Source organism: Suncus etruscus, chromosome X (genome assembly GCF_024139225.1).
Source record: "Suncus etruscus isolate mSunEtr1 chromosome X, mSunEtr1.pri.cur, whole genome shotgun sequence".
NCBI lineage: Eukaryota > Metazoa > Chordata > Mammalia > Eulipotyphla > Soricidae > Suncus > Suncus etruscus.
In genome coordinates this window covers 110,666,774-110,685,994 of record NC_064868.1, presented here as the reverse complement: position 1 = coordinate 110,685,994, position 19,221 = coordinate 110,666,774, and the positions used below count along the sequence as shown (strand labels likewise).

The 19,221-nt window shown below is 34.7% G+C and overlaps 1 protein-coding gene and 1 non-coding gene across 2 annotated transcripts in view; both read right to left on the bottom strand.

Moving 5' to 3' along the window:
- The window catches only part of TENM1 (teneurin transmembrane protein 1), an 817,501-nt gene that overhangs the window by 765,080 nt on the left and 33,200 nt on the right, over window positions 1-19,221 (bottom strand). The gene's annotated exons all lie outside the window — the stretch shown is intronic.
- Window positions 17,030-17,238, bottom strand: LOC126000050 (small nucleolar RNA U3). The gene has a single exon (XR_007492435.1). It is a non-coding gene; the product is annotated as a small nucleolar RNA U3 (small nucleolar RNA).

The window sequence follows — 19,221 nt, the reverse complement described above, 5'->3', positions numbered from 1 at the left end:
GGAGAATTCACTAATAAACCACTCTGGGGCTGGGATTTTGCTTTCAGCTATGCTTTTTGCTACTGTCTTGATTTCTGCAATAGAAAATAGTCTTCTGATTTTTTACTTCCTACTGATTGAGTATTGGGAATTTGTAAAATCAAAAATTCCTCCATTTCTTCTAGGTTCTCCAATTTAGTTGTGCACAGTTGTTCAGAGATTTAGTATTATATTTTGATGTACTTTATATATCTATTGTAATATTTCTCACCATTCATTTCTGATCTAATTTATTCCCTTTTCTTCATTCCTTTGTGATTGTATATAGGGGTTATTTTTATTTATTCTTTCAAATATCAGCTCTTGGTTTCATTGACGTTTTTTGAGGAAAGGCCATTTTTGTTGAACAAAACTTGCTTAGAATGATGTGAAAGAAGGGAAAGAAGAGAATTACATGAACAAGATAGAGTACAGGCTTCTACAGAGTGGAAATAAAAAAGCAAAGAAATATAGAGACAAGCAAGAAAAATACGTGTTTGAGGCAGAAAACAAGCTTACAGAACAAAAGGTTTCATTGATCTTTCATATTGCAAATGTTACTTATATATTATGGATTTCCACTCTGCTTTTATTATTTACCTCTTACTTATTTTGGTCTCCCTTCGTTCTTTTCCTAGTTACTTATGATGTAAGATGGATTATATATTTTTTGCCTGTTTTTGTTTTCTGATGATATATATTGATATGAAATTCCCTCTTAATACAGCATTTGCTGTATCTGTAGCTGATATCTTCTGGTAGCTTGTGTTTTCATATCGGTTTTGCACTTTTTTAGCAGTGCACTGTTCAGAATTCAAGTATTTGAGTTTTCCCCCAGCTTTCATTTTGTGATTTATTTTCACCTTAAGAGCACTGTGATCCGAGAAGACACAATCTGGTTTCTGCCTTCTTGGCTCTATAGCAACTTGCTTTGTGCTGAAGAAGGAGCTTTGAAGGGTGGGAGATACCAATAAATGCCTATTAAACCAAGTTATTTCAGTTATTCTACTTTGGGAACACCCACGTGATATAGAGGAACCTCAGACTCCCCCCTGGAGATTCTAAATAAAATGTATAGCATTTGATTACAAGGGCTTTACCATGTAGTGCTAGTCAGATCTGTAGTGCCAGGAATAATCTGGGCCACCCAAGTTGAGGACTATATGATTGTACCAAGCAATGTTTGAGAGATTATTTGGTGCTAAGGATTGAACCTGGGTTAGCCACATGTTTACCTTCCTATATTATCTCTCTTGAATTAATTTATTTCTTTGTTTATTCTTTTATGTTTTCCACAAATCATGGTATTTAAAACTCATTCCATGCTCTATCCTCAGTGGTGCATGGGGAGTGATATATTGTGTCAGAAGTCAAACTGAGATGGGCAGTGATCAAGAAGAGTGCTATAAATCCTGTAACAACTCTCTGACCTCAGATTATTTATTTCTAATATCATTGTGACCTTACTGATTCATTTGGTTTAATATGTTTTTGTTATTATTATTTTCCCTCAGTTATTAGTGTCTATTGTACATATTTTGATGCTCCATCATTCTATGAATAAAGCTAATTATGTTGCATGCCTTCTTGATATTTGATGATTCTATAATGTACATGCTTTTTTATCTTTCTTACCATAACTTTGAAGTCTGTGTTTTCTGATACAAGTCATAGCTGGACCAGCCTTTATAGACTATATTTCTTATATGGCTTTCCAGCCCTTTTTTTGAGCTTGTGATTATGAAGCCAGTTTCTTTTTATAAATATTGTAGACAGTGGAAGGTCAGTCTCAATTTTCTGATCTATCCTGCCAAAATGTGCATTTTTATTGCATTAAGTTGTTATTATTGAAATAGTGATCTAATCTAATTTTTAAAAGTTATTCTAAGTGTTTGTTCATTATTCTTTGATTATTGTGATTTATTGCATTTAATTTTACTAAATTTTGATGTGTTTAATTGATGAATTTGTTTAGTTTCATTTATCTTTTTTTTTCTGAGCCGAATAAGTATCTGCCCTTTTACCACTATGTCATTTATTTTCCAGAATTCAGAGTTATGTTAAACAATCAGAAGATCTAATAATCAAGATCTCTACTAATATTTTTCAGGGTGGGCACCAAGATTTGGTCAAGTTCTCAGTGTTTGTGCTGATGGATCTTTCCAGATAGTACTCAGGTGACCATATGTAGTACCAGGAATCTTATAGGAGTCAGCAGCAATCAATGCATGTTTCCTTAGACTGATGTACTATCTAGCCAGAGCTTCCAGGTTTTTATACTATACCTTATTTCTCTCCTCCTTTTCTGGATTTTGTTTTTTCAAGATTCTTACTACTTCCAATCCGTACATCTTGCAGCAATGGTTTGGTGGACATGACCTTTTAACTGTTGCTTGTGTCGTAAGTTTTGTGCAACTTTCAAATTTGAGTGCCAATGTAGTTGGATATATTTATTTTATCTGCAGCTGCACCAAATACCATTTTCCTTCCTCTTTATACTACAAACTCATTGACTTTCTTTCTCAAAGTTACTAAACTAAACTTGTATTGTCTTGACAAATACATAAGTTGTTTCTTCTTTATGGAAATATCTGTCCCTAGATCTTTGTTTGTTCGTTTCTAGGGGCGCACATCTGGCAGCACTAAGAGGTTATATTTGGCTCTATACTAAAAAATCACTCCTGGCTTGCTCAGGGGACCATATGGGATGCCGGGAATCAAATCCCAGTAGGCTGCCTACAATGCAAACACCCTCTCCACTGTGCTATCACTCCAACTCTCCTAAATCATTTTATAATTATATATATATATATATCAGTCTTTATATCACTGCACTTTTATAAAGTATTTTTACTTATGTTCAATAGTATGCAGTACATAATTTACAACACAATAGCAATACTTCATGCCAAAATAATGTTATACCATATCTAATGCCAGAGTGTTAGGTCACTCCATCACTGTCCATAAGTCTCCTCTTAGTCACTCTGCCCTCCTTAGCAAAATCATTTCTATAGGTATATGCTCAGGATCTCCTATCAATTGTTTTTACTATCCATTACTAGGTTTATATTCAATATATGAAAGAGTTCACTCAGAATTTTTTGTTCAGCCTTTGACTTACTCCCCCCATATCTAGTCACATCATAAAGAATTGCAGGATTTCATCTTTCACACCATTGAGTAGTGTATATATATATATATATATATATATATATATATATATACACATATATATAGTATATATAAAACACAATTTCCTAAACCACTTATTTATTCTTCAGAACTTGGGGATGTTTCTAGATCTTGACTTTGTGGGTGGTGCTGCAGTGAATAAACAAATATGCAATTATGGGGGCCGGGCGGTGGCGCTGGAGGTAAGGTGCCTGTGCTAGCCTAGGACGGACCACGGTTCGATCCCCCGGCGTCCCATATGGTCCCCCAAGAAGCCAGGAGCAACTTCTGAGCGCATAGCCAGGAGTAACCCCTGAGCATCACAGGGTGTGGCCCAAAAACCAAAAAAAAAAAAAAAAAAAAGTATGCAATTATGTTTTAAAATTAATTATTTTGAAATTTTGGGAGACATACTAAGAAAAAATGGAGTTGCTGATGTATATGTAAATTAAGTTCTTAGTTCTAAGCAGTCTCCATAGTCTTTTCCACAGAGGCTAAGCCAGAATCTATTCCCACAGCCTCACCAGCACTGGATCAGTACTTTTCATCTTGTCTTAGTTTAATTATTACTTCCTGATATATGCTTTCCTAGAGACATTAAATAGATCACTACCCTTACCCTTTTTTTGGGGGGGTGTCATACCCAGCAGCGCTCAGAGGTTACTCCTGGCTCTACTCTCAGAAATCACTTCTGGCAGGCACCAGGGATCAAATGGGATGCCAGGATTCGAACCACAGTCCTTCTGCATGCAAGGCAAACGCCCTACCTCTATGCTATCTCTCCGGCCCCTAGCCTTACCCTTTTATCTTTTAAAATTCAACTGGTCTTTACCTTCATACTATTGTTTATTGCTTAACTACTCTAATTAACCATAAATCAATGAAGGCATAGTCTGAAGTTCCATCACAGAGTACCAGAATACTCAACATCCAGCATAGAGTTTAGAACATATGAGGTATTTTATGTCTTTAATTTAATACTAAGCAAATGACTAATAGATACTGACTGCAAATTTAAATAATGGCTTGGATATCTTTTGTGCCAAGCAAAGTCTAAGTCTACTGGGGTGTGTGCTCTAAAACAAATGTCCCTTTGATAGCTACACACAATTCTAAAATTGCCAGAGCTACACATAAAAAGTCATCCCTAGAAGCCAGAGATGGAGCAATGGTAGGGTGTTTGCCTTGCATGAAGCATACCTAGGACGGACCACAGTTCAATCCCCAGGTATCCCCCAAGCCAGGAGCGATTTCTGAGCACATAGCCAGGAGTAAACCCCTGAGCATAATTGGATGTGGCCCCCAAAACAAAAAAAGTCATCCCTCAAAGCATGACTATGTATAACTAACTCCCCATAAAATTTGGAATGAATCATTAAAACAATCACATATTTATTAACTATTCATTCAACAAATGATATATCAACATGGAATGAGTAATGACTACAAAACTGCTATCAAAGGTCGGGAATACCTACTTATAAATAAAACATACTTATTTGTTTTCTAAATTTCGTTATCAATTGCCTTTAAGATTTTTGCAATTAGGTCTACACAGTATATGGAAATTTATCTTACTTAGATTATCTATATGGAGAGTAGCATCCATAGATTTTATTTAAATTTTATTGCTTTAAGACTGCCTACATAGTGGTCATCAAATAAATGATGCTCATGTTTGTGCTTTCACTGTATTAACAGACACAGATCATGAACTTTTCTATTATAAAATTCATGCTAAGTTCCAAATGGGAAACATTCTTAGAAAGGACAGAGAAGATAATATGATAAAAATTCAAACACGAACTGGAATGTTAACCAATGATGATGGGAACAATCACATTAAAAGATGAAATTACATGTAATATAAAATTAATATGCACATTCAAATTGTGGGATACATAGTGTGCTCAGCACCATACAAACTAAGTTGGTTTATACCTTCGAGTAGCTTACCATTCAAAATGATGATTGTACTGCACAAGAAAATTTGAAGGGTTATTATTCATACTGCCTCATATAGAAACTCAATGAGCTATGTCATTTCAGTATATTATTTGTTATTGAACTTCCTCATTTTCATTTGCTGAGTTGATTTTATCAATACTACTATAGCTTCTTTTTATTTATAGCTTCTATTAATCTTGACTGTGCATTGTTTGCATTGAAGAGAAATCTGAAGTGTTTCTATTAAAATGATTAACAATTTTTTCACAGAAACTCAGCCAAAATGTACAAACAAATGAATCGTGTTAAAACTCCCTACATGCTTGTACATAATTTAATTGTATTTGAAACTCATAACAACTCATTCTCAATATTTTCATAAAACACAAATTGCAGTAGTTAATTGGACATAGGCGCCATTTCCTAAACAGAATGGCAAAGAGGCAATATTTGGCCAAGAGAAAAACAAGGTAGTGCAATTATCTTCCAAAAGGTAGTAATAGCCATCCAATTTCAACTGAAGTTCAACTTATAAGGGCAGATTCTGGTAATTCCAACTTTCAGTAAGAAAAATGAATCTAGGAGTGCCAGAATTGTTTTACTGCCTATTAGTTGTGAAGTATCTAGTTTAGTCAAACTGTCAACTTTCAATTGGTTGTTTCAGTGTCATATAAACATTGCCTAAAAATGCTATTTACAATGAACAAAACTATGATAAGAGTAGATGACTACCACCAATTTAGGTTTCACAATAGCCGCAGTAAATGATTTGCTTCTGGCAACTCCACCTACTCACAAGTCAGTAAAAGAACATGGTTTAATAAATTTGAATTGGGAGTCACGTCAGTCTGACAATAGTGAGATATATGTAAAATGGAAGAACTATCTTTAAAATCTCTTTTCTTTACATAGAAGACTATGAAGAGATGGCAGAATGGCTGAAAATGGTAAAAACGACATTTGTGGATTTCTTAGTAAGCATAATCTCTCACAGATTTTTGGCTAAACTGCAAGACTGCAGCATTATGGTAAGTAATTGTATATACATCAATGCTCAAATGAAAGCATTCTGTAGAAGTTGTATGCACAATAAATCACCATCTGCATTTGGCCCTTCGAGTCTATTTGAATGTCCATTCAGTCCAAGACGGCTGGCTAGATATGTCATTGATTTTCTTCTTCAGTGCCATCCCTGGGAAAGAAGCCAATGTTTAATAATGGAAAAGATCACAGTTTAAAAAGGGAGGAGGCAGGAGGGCATTTTGAACCCACTTCAGCAACTTCCTGGAAACTAGGTACATTAACAAGGTATTCGTGGACTTAGGATGCATAGATCTAAATATATAAAACAAATTATTATTCTGAATAAGAAAGAGTAATTTCAGCATGTTTGAAAGAATTTAGCAATGATTTTCTATGCTACTTTCACACTTTGGTCTTTCTTGTGGTCATAAAGACTTCTCTTTCAATCTGATAAAGATCATAAGACTGCTAATCTTCTTATATAATTCAAGTCTTATCATCCCTTGTTAATTTCAGTATGTATTTTTCCTAGGTCCGCTTTGAACCCAGGATTAGTTACTCCAACTATTCATTCTAAGGCTTTCCATCTCCCTCACCTTTCTACTTGAATTTCTGTATAAATTCTTGAAGTTTTGTTTTCTGCTTCTTCTTGTTTTCTACTGTTGCACTACATGGGTGCTGAACAAGTTCATATTGTTGAGCTTTGTATTCCTATCGCAGGGACCACACTCTCACTCTCTATTGAAATGTTTACTACTAGAATCATTAGGTTTTAAGCCTAAGAAATACACAGGTCAATATTTACTGTACCCTATAAAATCTATTAAAATCTGGCTCCTGCACTTGCTCTAGTCTCATTTCACTCAATTCTATGCTTTTCTCATCCACATCCAATTCCTGCTAAATATGTCAAATATCATTTCTGCTCAGGGCTTTGTTGTTTCCACTGATTGAAAAAAAATTTAACTCTTGAAATTGTTGGCTTCCTCTTGTAACCTAGGTGTCTGTCCATTATAAACATTTCTGATCTATCACTCTGAGTGAGGTAAAATCCACCACTAGCTATTCTTTCTTGGAAATTTTTCTATACCTTTTAGAGAATAGGTTGGTATCCAGAAACAATTTGTGCAGTTGTTTATGGTTTCTAGCCACATTTGCTAATGTTCAGGGTATACACCTTGATCTGTGCTCAGGGGTCACTCCTCGCAGGTCTCAGGGACCAAGTGGAATTCTTAGGACTGAACCCAGGTCAGTCACTAAAACAAGCACTCAGTCCATTGTACTATTTCTATGTCCCTCCCAAATGCCTGTTTATTATCTATCTTCCATTAATAAAATGTGAACTTTCCAAAAATTCAACTCTCCCCTTTGCTCATCAGCATCCAGTTATAATTACCTTAAGTCTCTTTATTTTCTTATATATTTGTTACTTAAATATTTCAAACTCATTTATGCTCATGTATTTGTTCTTCCCTCTGCTGGAAAGAACTTTAGTAACTTTTGAAATAGCTGAATTCTCGAGATGTAAGGTCTGTCAGCTATAGGCATCTCCAAATAACTCTGAGGTAGATCCCTCCACTAGATACTCCATTACATTTTCTATGTTCCTTAGAGAATGTATTGGTAGCCAGAAACTCTTTCCTCTTTCTTATCAATCTTCCTTTCATGGATGGTGAGCTCTCTAAAACAGGAACCATGCCTATATTTTTCTGTTTCATCAATAACTCTAAAAAGAAGTATAACATTGTAAGAACCTAAGACATACTTGATAAGTAATGTTCTGAAATAATGCCATCGATATGTTCATGTAGGGCATCTGATTAGATCTTCATCAATCCAGCTATATTTCACAGAATCCATGCCCTACTCATGATAGAGTGGGAAGGCCACACAACAAGGGAAAATCAGTGTCCAGAGAATAGAATCCTTCTCCATTAGGGTTACGAGATTCATGAGACAAAATACCAGCCACATTTCCCACCGTGTGGGAAAAATCTATTAGTTTAAAAATAAAGACTACTAAAAACTTTAGAAACTATGCTGATATTTGATTCTCTAGCTGTAGCTGTTTTTGATGTCACTCATTTCTGTGCCCTTTATGAAGTTTGACATTCAAAATGATTTTGTTTGCTGCACCAATGAATTTGCCTTTTTGTTTCTGTTTTCAAGCTATACCTAGCTGTGTCAGGCTTATTCTTGGATCTGTGCTCAGGCATCATTCCTTGCACACTCCATGGATGACATGAAATGCCTGGTTTCAAACCTGTCTCTGCCATGTGCAAGGCCAACAAGTACCTTATATACTCTTCTGGTTCCTAAATTCACATTTTTAACTTAGTGTAGAATTGCTTTTTGTCACTCACAACCGAGATCCAAATTTATATGCCAACTTTTTTTTTAATCTTAATGCCATTTAATATACTTATTCTAGTTTATTTTTATTCTAATTGTTCACTTTACTACTGCTTTTTATAGTTCATAATCATCTCTCACTGAGTTTTGGCAACAAATATTTTTCTTCCTACTTAACACACAAAACAAGCGTTAAGTGAAATGAAAGCTTTTTAATTGTCTTTCTTGTTTCAAAGAGAAAAAAACTTTCATCTCTACTCTGAATTTTAGGCTTTCTAGAAATCTCACTGATATTAGATTATGACCAAACTTTCCATCACAGAAATCTTTCTCTAAGATACTCATACATTCTTACTTAAAATATTCCTTTGCTCCCATGGTAGAATATATAGGTTATGCTATTTTACATACTTACATGTTTTTTTTTTCATTAAACAGGGATCAGGGATGTAGCATATCTGTATTGTGTAGAGCACCTAGGTTTGATCCCTGCACTAAAAAAAAGAAAAAAATAGAAAGAAACCCGTGCTTTCCTATAGATAAAGTGCTTTTCTTTAGCTAACGGAACTAGAACATCCAACATATCATTTGTAATTCTTCCCTTTCTACTCATTTCTCAATCTACTGGAATCTTTTACTGTTGCACCAAAAATCCTTAAGGATTACAGCAATGAATTGGTAACTGCCAAATCTGGTAAATGTTTCATAGTTTTTTTTCTAGATCTTTATTTGTTTATGATACTTGTATTGCTTCAGTTTTGGTTCTTTGGTCTTTTAGATTTCTATAATATCACTTTGTTCTGATTCTTTTTTGGAGGAGGGAACAACACATCTATACCCTGGGATTATTTTCTGGTTCTGTTCAGGGGACTATATGCAGTCCAAAGGTTTCAACTGAAGTGTTCAACATGCAAAGAAAGTGTTTTAAACCCTGTAGTCTTTCTAATATCCAGTCTTGATTCTTTTTTATACAGTCTCCAAATAGAGTGTATTTTAATCAGTCTTTTTTCACCTTAAATGTTGTGTGAGGCACAGTGTTCTGATAGTCTTCTTTTGTCTTTCCTATTTGAACACAGAAAATACTGTGTTAGTTATATATCTGCATACACATCAAAATCCCATGGATCTAGAACTTCACTAAGGAAATAATAAATTCACTTGCTACTAGTTACTAGAAGTTTCTAGTAATTTCTAGTAGTTACTCCATGTCTCTTTATATGATTTCATATGGCTTTTGCCTTTGGAGGAATTATAGAAATAAAAAGTCATGTATAAAAATAAACAAACATTGTTTTTTTCTAAACAATTTTCTTGCTGTCTTGAGTTGCTAGAATCTCTACCCTCTGGCTTGTCAACGATGAAAACTTTTAGCTTAGTTTCTCTTCACTCTTCTGAACTTAATAAGTTTTCCAATTCAAGTGCCTTTCTTACAGAGAATTCCGTTCTTTTATTTTGGGGGGGGCACACCCTGCGGTGCTCAGGGGTTACTCCTGGCTGTCTGCTCAGAAATAGCTCCTGGCAGGCACGGGGGACCATATGGGACACCGGGATTCAAACCAACCACCTTTGGTTCTGGATCGGCTGCTTGCAAGGCAAACGCCGCTGTGGTATCTCTCCGGGCCCGAGAGCTCCATTCTTTATTCATCTATTTTATTCCTTAATTGATCACCTCAATTTTCCTTTTCTGAGGCTATGTTATACCTTCTTGATGGGAAACTTTTCAAGTTTTCTTTGATTCTTTCCATGTAAATCACCCATAGTCAATAAAATACAAAACTGTTGATATTCTCCCAAATGTGAAGATGTACAGATCAATACCCTGCTGAAGACTGCACAATTTTATCCATATGCTTTACTATAAACAGCCCCTAAATATAACTTTGATTTCAAAGATAATTTGATGTTTTCAATTAACAATAGAAATTGAAACTCTATCATCAAGAGCACTATAAAGTCAATATTTGTGATATTATAGTACAAGAAGAAAGAAATGGGGACAAAGATATAACAAGCAATTTTTAAGACAATGAAATTCTGACTTGGCTTTTGTTAGAATTTGGAATTCAATCATTTCTTATGAATCTGCTTGAAGATTAAGTCTGATATTACATGATTAGCATATATTGGAAGTTATTTCTATTCTCTTGTACCTCAACAGGGACATCAAAAAGAAATATCACCGGTTTTATTATTTTTATTTCGAATAGATGTCAGTCTTGTCATTTTCTTAGGTCTGTTCTTCAAATGATGAATTATAAAAAAGAACCTCAGAAATGAGTATTTCAGTTTCAGGAGACTAAGGAGGACCATACAGGCCAAAGCCAAAAAGGAAATCATCACACAGAGATATTGTTGATTATCTTAGCAAATCTCCCTTTCCATTTTACTTTTCCTCTTTTGTTCAAAGATTCTCTCCAGAGGCAGGAGGGAGGACCGCACATTTCAAATTATTTTTAGGACTTTGATTAACTGTGCCATAAGACCCCAGGTGACTATTAATATACTAGTAAAGGCAGTTAAAAGAAGACCTAAGGTCATTCAGTGAGTGAATGAAGCAAAATTGAAAGCATGAGTCTTGACCCAGGGATGTGATCTTTCTAGTAGACAATATAGTAGTGGCAATACAAAAGGGGGGCAAATGGGAATAAGAGATACTCTCTGCACAAAAGGTTAGACACAAGGTTTCTCAGCATGGAATTCAGTATTAAAATGAAAGAAGTTAGCAAGTGAACTTTCAATGAATCCATTCTATCTCAATAAAGCATAATCCTGTTATACGGCAGCCCATGATTATAAGGCTAAAGATGTACTGTAAAGAAAATCTTGTGCCTTGAAATATAAAGGCTCAGTAAGACAAAACAATTTTTTAGAAAACTCAAAGCTTATTCTCCCAAACATCTGCTTTGTCAAGGGATGCTGCTGTATTTAATTTATATCTATGACCAAGAAGAAAGTCTTTGAAAAGAAAGGCTCTGCAAATGCTTGTTCAATTGAATTATCTAATTGGCTAATGTCAATTTCTTAATGTTTAAGGAGCATGTGGGATTATACATTGATTAGCTAACAAGTACTCACCCAAAGAAAACCTGCAGCGCGTGCCATAGTTTACCAGGATTTTTGCAGGAGACATTCATAAGATTGCTGTTAATTATGTTTCCACTTCTCATGAATTGTTTACTTTTATTATTTACCTATGTCTTGAATAGTATTGAAGCAAGCTATGTAAGTCTCTTTGTCAACTGCCAGAAGTATAATTCCCCACAATTAATCAGTACAAAGAGAATTAAGTGTTGCTTCTTTAGAATTAGGAAAAACCTGCTGCTGATAAATTGAATGCATTAAAAAATTAACATACCAGTAAATGATTGATCATTACAATTATCTGAATTTGCATTTCCAGAATTCTACTGAAAGAACTCAAAATCACTTCTATTTTTAGCCACAATCTTCAGCTGGATAAAGTGTACAAGAGGTACGCCACTTGGTACTACAAACTGAAGTACAAGCACCCCTAAAGGATCAGAAATAAACTTTAAATAAATTAGTTCAATATATTAGGAAATAAAAACTTTCCATAAGATGCTGAAAAGTAACTTTCTGTATATCCTGATATACAAAAGAACACTTCATCAGCATGTCCTGATTCACAAGGCTTGTTAAATTACTCTAGTACTAAATATCTTGCTTTTAAAACTAAATGTCAAACCACTTTAACAAAAGTCATTAGCCTTTATGAGTAACTCTATACTGGTTGCCCATGCAAATAGTACTGGGGTATAAATTTAAACACAGTGATGTAACAATAGAAGACATTTCTTCAGAACTAAAAGCAATCACTTTGTCTGACAGTAAATAATAATAACCAGCTATAGTAATAATATATAATAATACATAGTATTCATGCAGAGATAAATGTGTACCAGGCACGATTTTAGTGGGTTTGAATTAATTAAAAAAGTATTTATTAAAAACAACATGTTTCAGGCACAGGTCTAAGTATGGGGTACGTGGAAAATAAAACAGACAAAAACATCTGCTATTTGGAAAATTTAATTGCAGTAGAAAAGAAAAACAAATGAGAATGTCAATATAAGTGCAACCAAATACAAATGTTTATATTTGAGGTCATATACTTATACAGTAACTACAATTAAATGTAGAGTTATAAATAAAATAAAGTAGAACTTTATTTGATGACTATGTTATTATCCACCAGTGATTTCTTTTATTCTCAAAAAAGTCAATGTTGGGTAAATAAATCAACTTATATTTATATAAGTAAATAATTTGTATAACTGACAGCATTACCTAAATTGAATTGTAAGTACTAAAGAGGGGGAAATAACAAATGAATATGTGTAGCAAGCACAGTGATTTTCTTTTTTTAAGGACTATAAATGTTAATAGCATAAAATGAGAATGGTTTATGAGCAGGTGACATTTGAATTGAGGGCATGCAAAAAGTGAGAAATGAAACAGAAAATATTAAGTGAAAGAGCATTCCATAGCGAAGGATGGAATCAAAGTCAAAGGCATTGAGGTAGAGGTATGCCTATATTATTTGATAAATATAAATGCCGAATTGAGTTTTATAGGAAAAAATGAAGAAAGAAGAGATTAGGTCACAAGTGACAAAAGACACTATATTGAATAGATTCTTAAACTCTAAGAAAGATGGATACCCACAGGTTCCCAAGTGGGGAGGAGCAGGAAGAAGCTGTTTATATTTTGGAAGTGTCATTCTAGTTATGAGCCAATAATAAATTAACTGCGGGGGCTAAGTGAAGAAGCAGTGTTAGGAAAACTTTTTTAAAAATGAACATAAGAGGGGCCGGCAAAGAGGTGCTAGAGGTAAGGTGTCTGCCTTGCAAGCGCTAGCCAAGGAAGGACCGCGGTTCAATCCCCCGGCATCCCATATGGTCCCCCCCAAGCCAGGGGCAATTTCTGAGAGCTTAGCCAGGAGTAACCCCTGAGCATCAAACGGGTGTGGCCCGAAAAACCAAAAATAAAAATAAAATAACATAAATAATGATAGTGACTTGAGCTAGGTAATGCAGAGAATATAGTGTGAATTATTCAGATTCTGAATATATTTTGCAGGTACGATGACATGGCTTGCTAATAAGATGTGTGAGATAAAAAAGTACACCAAGGTTTTTAATAAGAGAAAATGGAATAAAGAGTTGCCACAATTTGAGATGGAGAAAGTTTACAAAAGGGTAGTTTTTTTTTTAAATAAAAATTAAAAGAACTTGGTTTTGAATACTGTCTCAGTGGGGGTTCCCACAGAACAGAATCTAATACAAAGAACAGTGGGTAGAGAACAAGTATTGAAAAAAATCCAGAAAGCAGGAATAAAGAAGCAATAAAAGTGAAATATGACAGAGAAGTCAATCCAGGTTTTATTAAGAACTGATCATTGCTATGGGCAACTGAAGCTGATTCTCATTGGGACCCTCAGAGGAGCTTATAATATGCCTAGAAGATTGTGTAAACTAGGAAAAGAAAAGTCTTCCTGTCAGTTTATTTTTTATCTTCTGATTCAAGAATCCCATGATGTATTAATTATCACACATTCAGGTTTGTTTGTACAGACTTTAGAGTGATAGAATGGGTTTCTAAAAGTATTCCACATAGGAAGTAGCAGAAAAGACAGGAATGAAGTAATATCTGGTAATTCTGTAAAAACGTATTGTTGGTGTACATGCATATGCAGACGGTATGCACAGAAATCTCTGGAATAAAAGGTAGCATTGGAAAATTTGAAATAGAGAAAAGATAGCATATGATACATATAGGTAACATTTAAGATACTTATAATGACAGCTTGTTAAAATTAAGATAGCAAGTTAGGTAAACGAATCTGAGTTTGATGGGAAGGGTTCAAATTCGAATTAAGCATGTTTATAGTAGAGACATTATTTTAACATAAAACACAATGATAAGATCAAAGAATTAGTGTATCAAAGATTAGTGAGGAGGTTCAAAGGACCCCTAATCTTAAATGTTTGAAAACAAAAAGGAGGGAAACAAAGAAGAATTGGATAGGAAGAAATTTGACATTGTATGGTATTCTGAATCAAATGCTATAATTTTCTTCTTTAAGTAAAGGAGAAGACATGATCAATGGTTCCCAATACTGCTGAAAGGTCAAGATTAAAACGAATTTGTTAGTAAAATTTTCCGTTTCCTGTATTTCACTGAATATAGATCACACAGCAGCCTGGCTGTGGGGCTTATATCCTCATCTATGTTACTTGGCAGGGGTCAGAGTCACATTTAAATTCTGGTAGTTGTACCTAAGCTCGCGAAGTATTATAACCCTTTTTAGTTCTGGTATGTATTCACATTTTGATTGTCACAGTGTTCCTCAGAAATCGTGGCCAAGAGTTGCAAACTTAATGAGAATTATGTATATCTTTAGCTAAGATATTTGCATATGCTAATATATAGACTGGAAACCATTGCAGCTGGTGTTTGGGGGTCCCAAATAAACATTGTTAGGGTGAAGATCAGCAAATATAGGTAGAGCTGTAGATCAGATTCATGGTCTCCTGCTTCTTTATATAAGAGCTTTACTGAACTCAAATGAAAACAAAAACATTAAAATAAACTAGATTTAGTAATGTGGGGCATTGGAAATGTGTGGAATTTTTTGATGACTCGGGGCTACACTCAGCTGTACTCAGGGCTTACTTCAATATCTTCACTCAATTATCACTTCTTAGGTGGACTATATGAGGGTCCCAGGGACAAAATTTGAGTCAGGAATGTCCAAGACTGCACTATACTTTACTGCTACACTATTTTTCAGGCCCTAGTCTCAGAAGTACTGGCTGGAAATGTGTGTAGGCATTAAATAAAAATTAAAACTATGTATCTGAATAATTCTTTATAAAATTATTGCATTCCATGTCTTTTAATAGAAAATGAAAGGAAGGACTGTGAAGAAGCAATAGGGCAATGAAAATATCAATTTCCTAAAGATTAAAAGAATACTTGAATGAGGTAGGAGAAAACCTAAATCAGATAGAATAAATTTAACGAGAAGAAAGATCTTGGAATAAAATTGTTGAACAATAAGAAAATAGGGGCCGGACAGATAGCATGGAGGTAAGGCATTTGAAGGATGGTGGTTTGAATCCTGGCATCCCATATGGTCCCCTGAGCCTGCCAGGGGCCAATTCTGAGCATGGAGCCAGGAGTAACCCCTGAGCACTGCCAGATGTGGCCCATAAACCAAAAAAGAAAAAAAGGGAAAAAAAGATCAACAATAAGAAAATAACTACACTAACAATTATCATGACAATGGTAGTGAGTGAGAGAAATAGAATGCCTGTCTTAAAGACAGGCTGGGGATTGGAGAGAAGGGAGATGGAGACATTCGTGATGGGAAGCTTGCATTGGTGAAGGGGGAGTGTTCTTTTCTTTTTTTTTCCTTTTTTTTATTTAAACACATTGATTACATACATGATTGTGTTTGGGTTTCAGTCATGTAAATAACACCACCCATCACCAGTGCAACATTCCCATCACCAATGTCCCAAGTCTCCCTCCTCCCCGCCTGTACTCTAAAACAGGCTCTCCATTTCTCTCATACATTCTCATTATTAGGACAGTTCAAAATGTAGTTATTTCTCTAACTAAACTCATCACTCTTTGTGGTGAGCTTCCTGAGGTGAGCTGGAACTTCCAGCTCTTTTCTCTTTTGTGTCTGAAAATTATTATTGCAAGAATGTCTTTCATTTTTTTAAAACCCATAGATGAGTGAGACCATTCTGTGTTTTTCTCTCTCTTTGACTTATTTCACTCAGCATAATAGATTCCGTGTACATCCATGTATAGGAAAATATCATGACTTCATCTCTCCTGACAGCTGCATAATATTCCATTGTGTATATGTACCACAGTTTCTTTAGCCATTCGTCTATGGAAGGGCATCTTGGTTGTTTCCAGAGTCTTGCTATGGTAAATAGTGCTGCAATGAATATAGGTGTAAGGAAGGGGTTTTTGTATTGTATTTTTGTGTTCCTAGGGTATATTCCTAGGAGTGGTATAGCTGGATCGTATGGGAGCTCGATTTCCAGTTTTTGGAGGAATCTCCATATCGCTTTCCATAAAGGTTGAACTAGACAGCATTCCCACCAGCAGTGGATAAGAGTACCGGGAGTGTTCTTTTCTATAACTGAACCCAACTACACACTTTTGTAATCATGGTGCCTAAATAAAGATATTAATTAAAAAAAAAGAAATTACTGTGGTTCAATTAATTTGGTTAGTGTATAAATACTATAAATAGTGTATTAATATAAAAAATAAGGCAATGATATCTCAACTATTAGAAAAACACTGTTATATGTTCATGGCAAAAAACTTCAGTTTACACTGTCATGTAGCAAAGGATAATGGTCAGATTCTAGTGACAGTTGGACTCCCTACTTTAAAATAGATAAAATTAGACTATTTCCCTGTACTTAAGAAGAACATGCAGATATTTCTTTTTTTCTTTTTTATTTCCACTCAGACTGCATCCTCTCCCTCTATCCCTTCCAAAGGAAGGGAAGAACGATCATGCAAAAGGCAGTCGCAGAAGCAACACCTAGAGCTGGCTTCACGCTCAGGAGAGGACACTCTGACTCCTCCTCGTGGCTTCGGGTGCTCTACACGATCAGAGAAACTTCTCTAGTCATGTACTATAGAAATGATCCCTGAAAGTATAGTCTTACATGCAGATATTTCTAATGGGAGATGAAGAGCTCAATCTTCAATTTTAGTTATACTTGAAAGTCAATTAATAAATAATATTGGATATATAGCATGTTATCTAGGAGCATGAACTTCAGTGTTCAGGAAAACACATGATTGATACTTAACTGAAATTCTACTACATGTGTCTTCTTGGGAAAATTAACCTCTCTAGGTTTTACCTCCTAACACTCAATCAAATATGGAATCTTAAATATATTTGAAATGTCATAAAGTACTTTAAAATATAAATTGAGATGGGGCCGGGAAGGTGGCGCTAGAGGTAAGGTGTCTGCCTTGCAAGCGCTAGCGTAGGACGGACTGCGGTTCGATCCCCCGGTCTCCCATATGGTCCCCCCAAGCCAGGGGTGATTTCTGAGCGTATAACCAGGAGTAACCCCTGAGCGTCAGACGGATGTGGCCCAGAAACAAAAACAAAAAAACAAAAAAAATATAAATTGAGCATGTATAGCATAATGACTGACACATAGTAAAATTCGTTATTATTTTTTAAAATTAGTAAGTATGAAGGTTTATGTACTGAAATAGAATTGTGCTAAATGTCATACCCTGCCTTTTTCCTACAAAGGTATTCAACTTTTTTAAACTTAGGTATTCACAAGAGAGTAATCTTTTGTTTTCTTTCAACTGCTCAGAAGTTACCTATGAAGTTAAGCTTCTTACGTGGATTAAGTCAATGGTAATATTGATTTGGGCTTATATTTATGAACTAACAATTCCAGTTTTCCTAAACTTCCAAGAAAGAAAAAAAAAAACAGAAGATTAAAACCTTTCTTATTTTACCTCTGAGTAGGCTACAATGGAAGTTAATCCAGTTGATGCTTACTGAGGAAGGTCATTAGGAAAATAAACACAATATTTTCATTTACTCATGCTAGTACATAAATAGATTTCTCCTAATGTTTATCAATGGAGGCAAGTTTTAATATTCGGTTCAAACTTTCAACAACTTCTGATAATCACTAGTACTGAGACATTAATACCTAGATAATTTTGAATAAATAACAGTATAAAATAATATTAATTACACTGACATTGTATCTAAGGTCTTTTAAATAAATTTATGGAATTCAGTCAAAGAAGGCAAGAGTAAAAGACATAAGAAAAGACTTATCCATTGCTTGAAGGTTAATGGGAACTCCAATATTAGACCCAATGTTTTCAGCAAGTAATAGAGTAGAAATTCTCTTGATGAAATAATTTGGACAGAGTTTGGAGAAATTTACTGTATTACAATCCACATGAAACTTTTACAGTTTTATAGCAGGGAAAAACTCTTCTAAATTCAATAAATTAAAATTAATGTGCATAATTATGATACTCAAAAAATGAAAGTTGAGAAGTTAATTTTCATCAATCATTTTTTAGAATTGGAAACTTGTATTATCACCAGATACCAGAGGTATTCTCAAAAAGACATGAAGAATAAAAAGAAAACATTTTTAGTATTTCACAGACTTTGAATTGGAGTACTAACTATTAACTAAGTCACTGTGACAGGAAAAACCATTTTAAGCCATGGGCTGAAGAGATATAGTATAGCACATAAGACAGTTTCCTTACATACATGCAGCTGAACCCAGTTAGCTCCCGATAACCCTTATATTCTCTGAAGCACCCCTAGGAATGACCATTGAGTGCAAAGCCAGGAATAATCCCTGAACACTGTCATGTCTGGCCTAAGGCCCTAACTCCCCCCAAATATTCTGTTTTCACTGTAGTTCTGCCATATATTCAAGATATATAGAAAGTACATGGGAATTCAATGCTCTGAAGATATCAATGTAGTTTGGTTTGGACACTGGATGCTCCTTTTCCCCATGTATTAAGCTTCACTTCTTTACTTTTCATGATTTTATGATTCAGTGACCCAATTTCCTAGATCCTGAGAATGAATAGGAATCATTCTTTTAAATTGGCTGTAACTGGCAATCTCTGTGG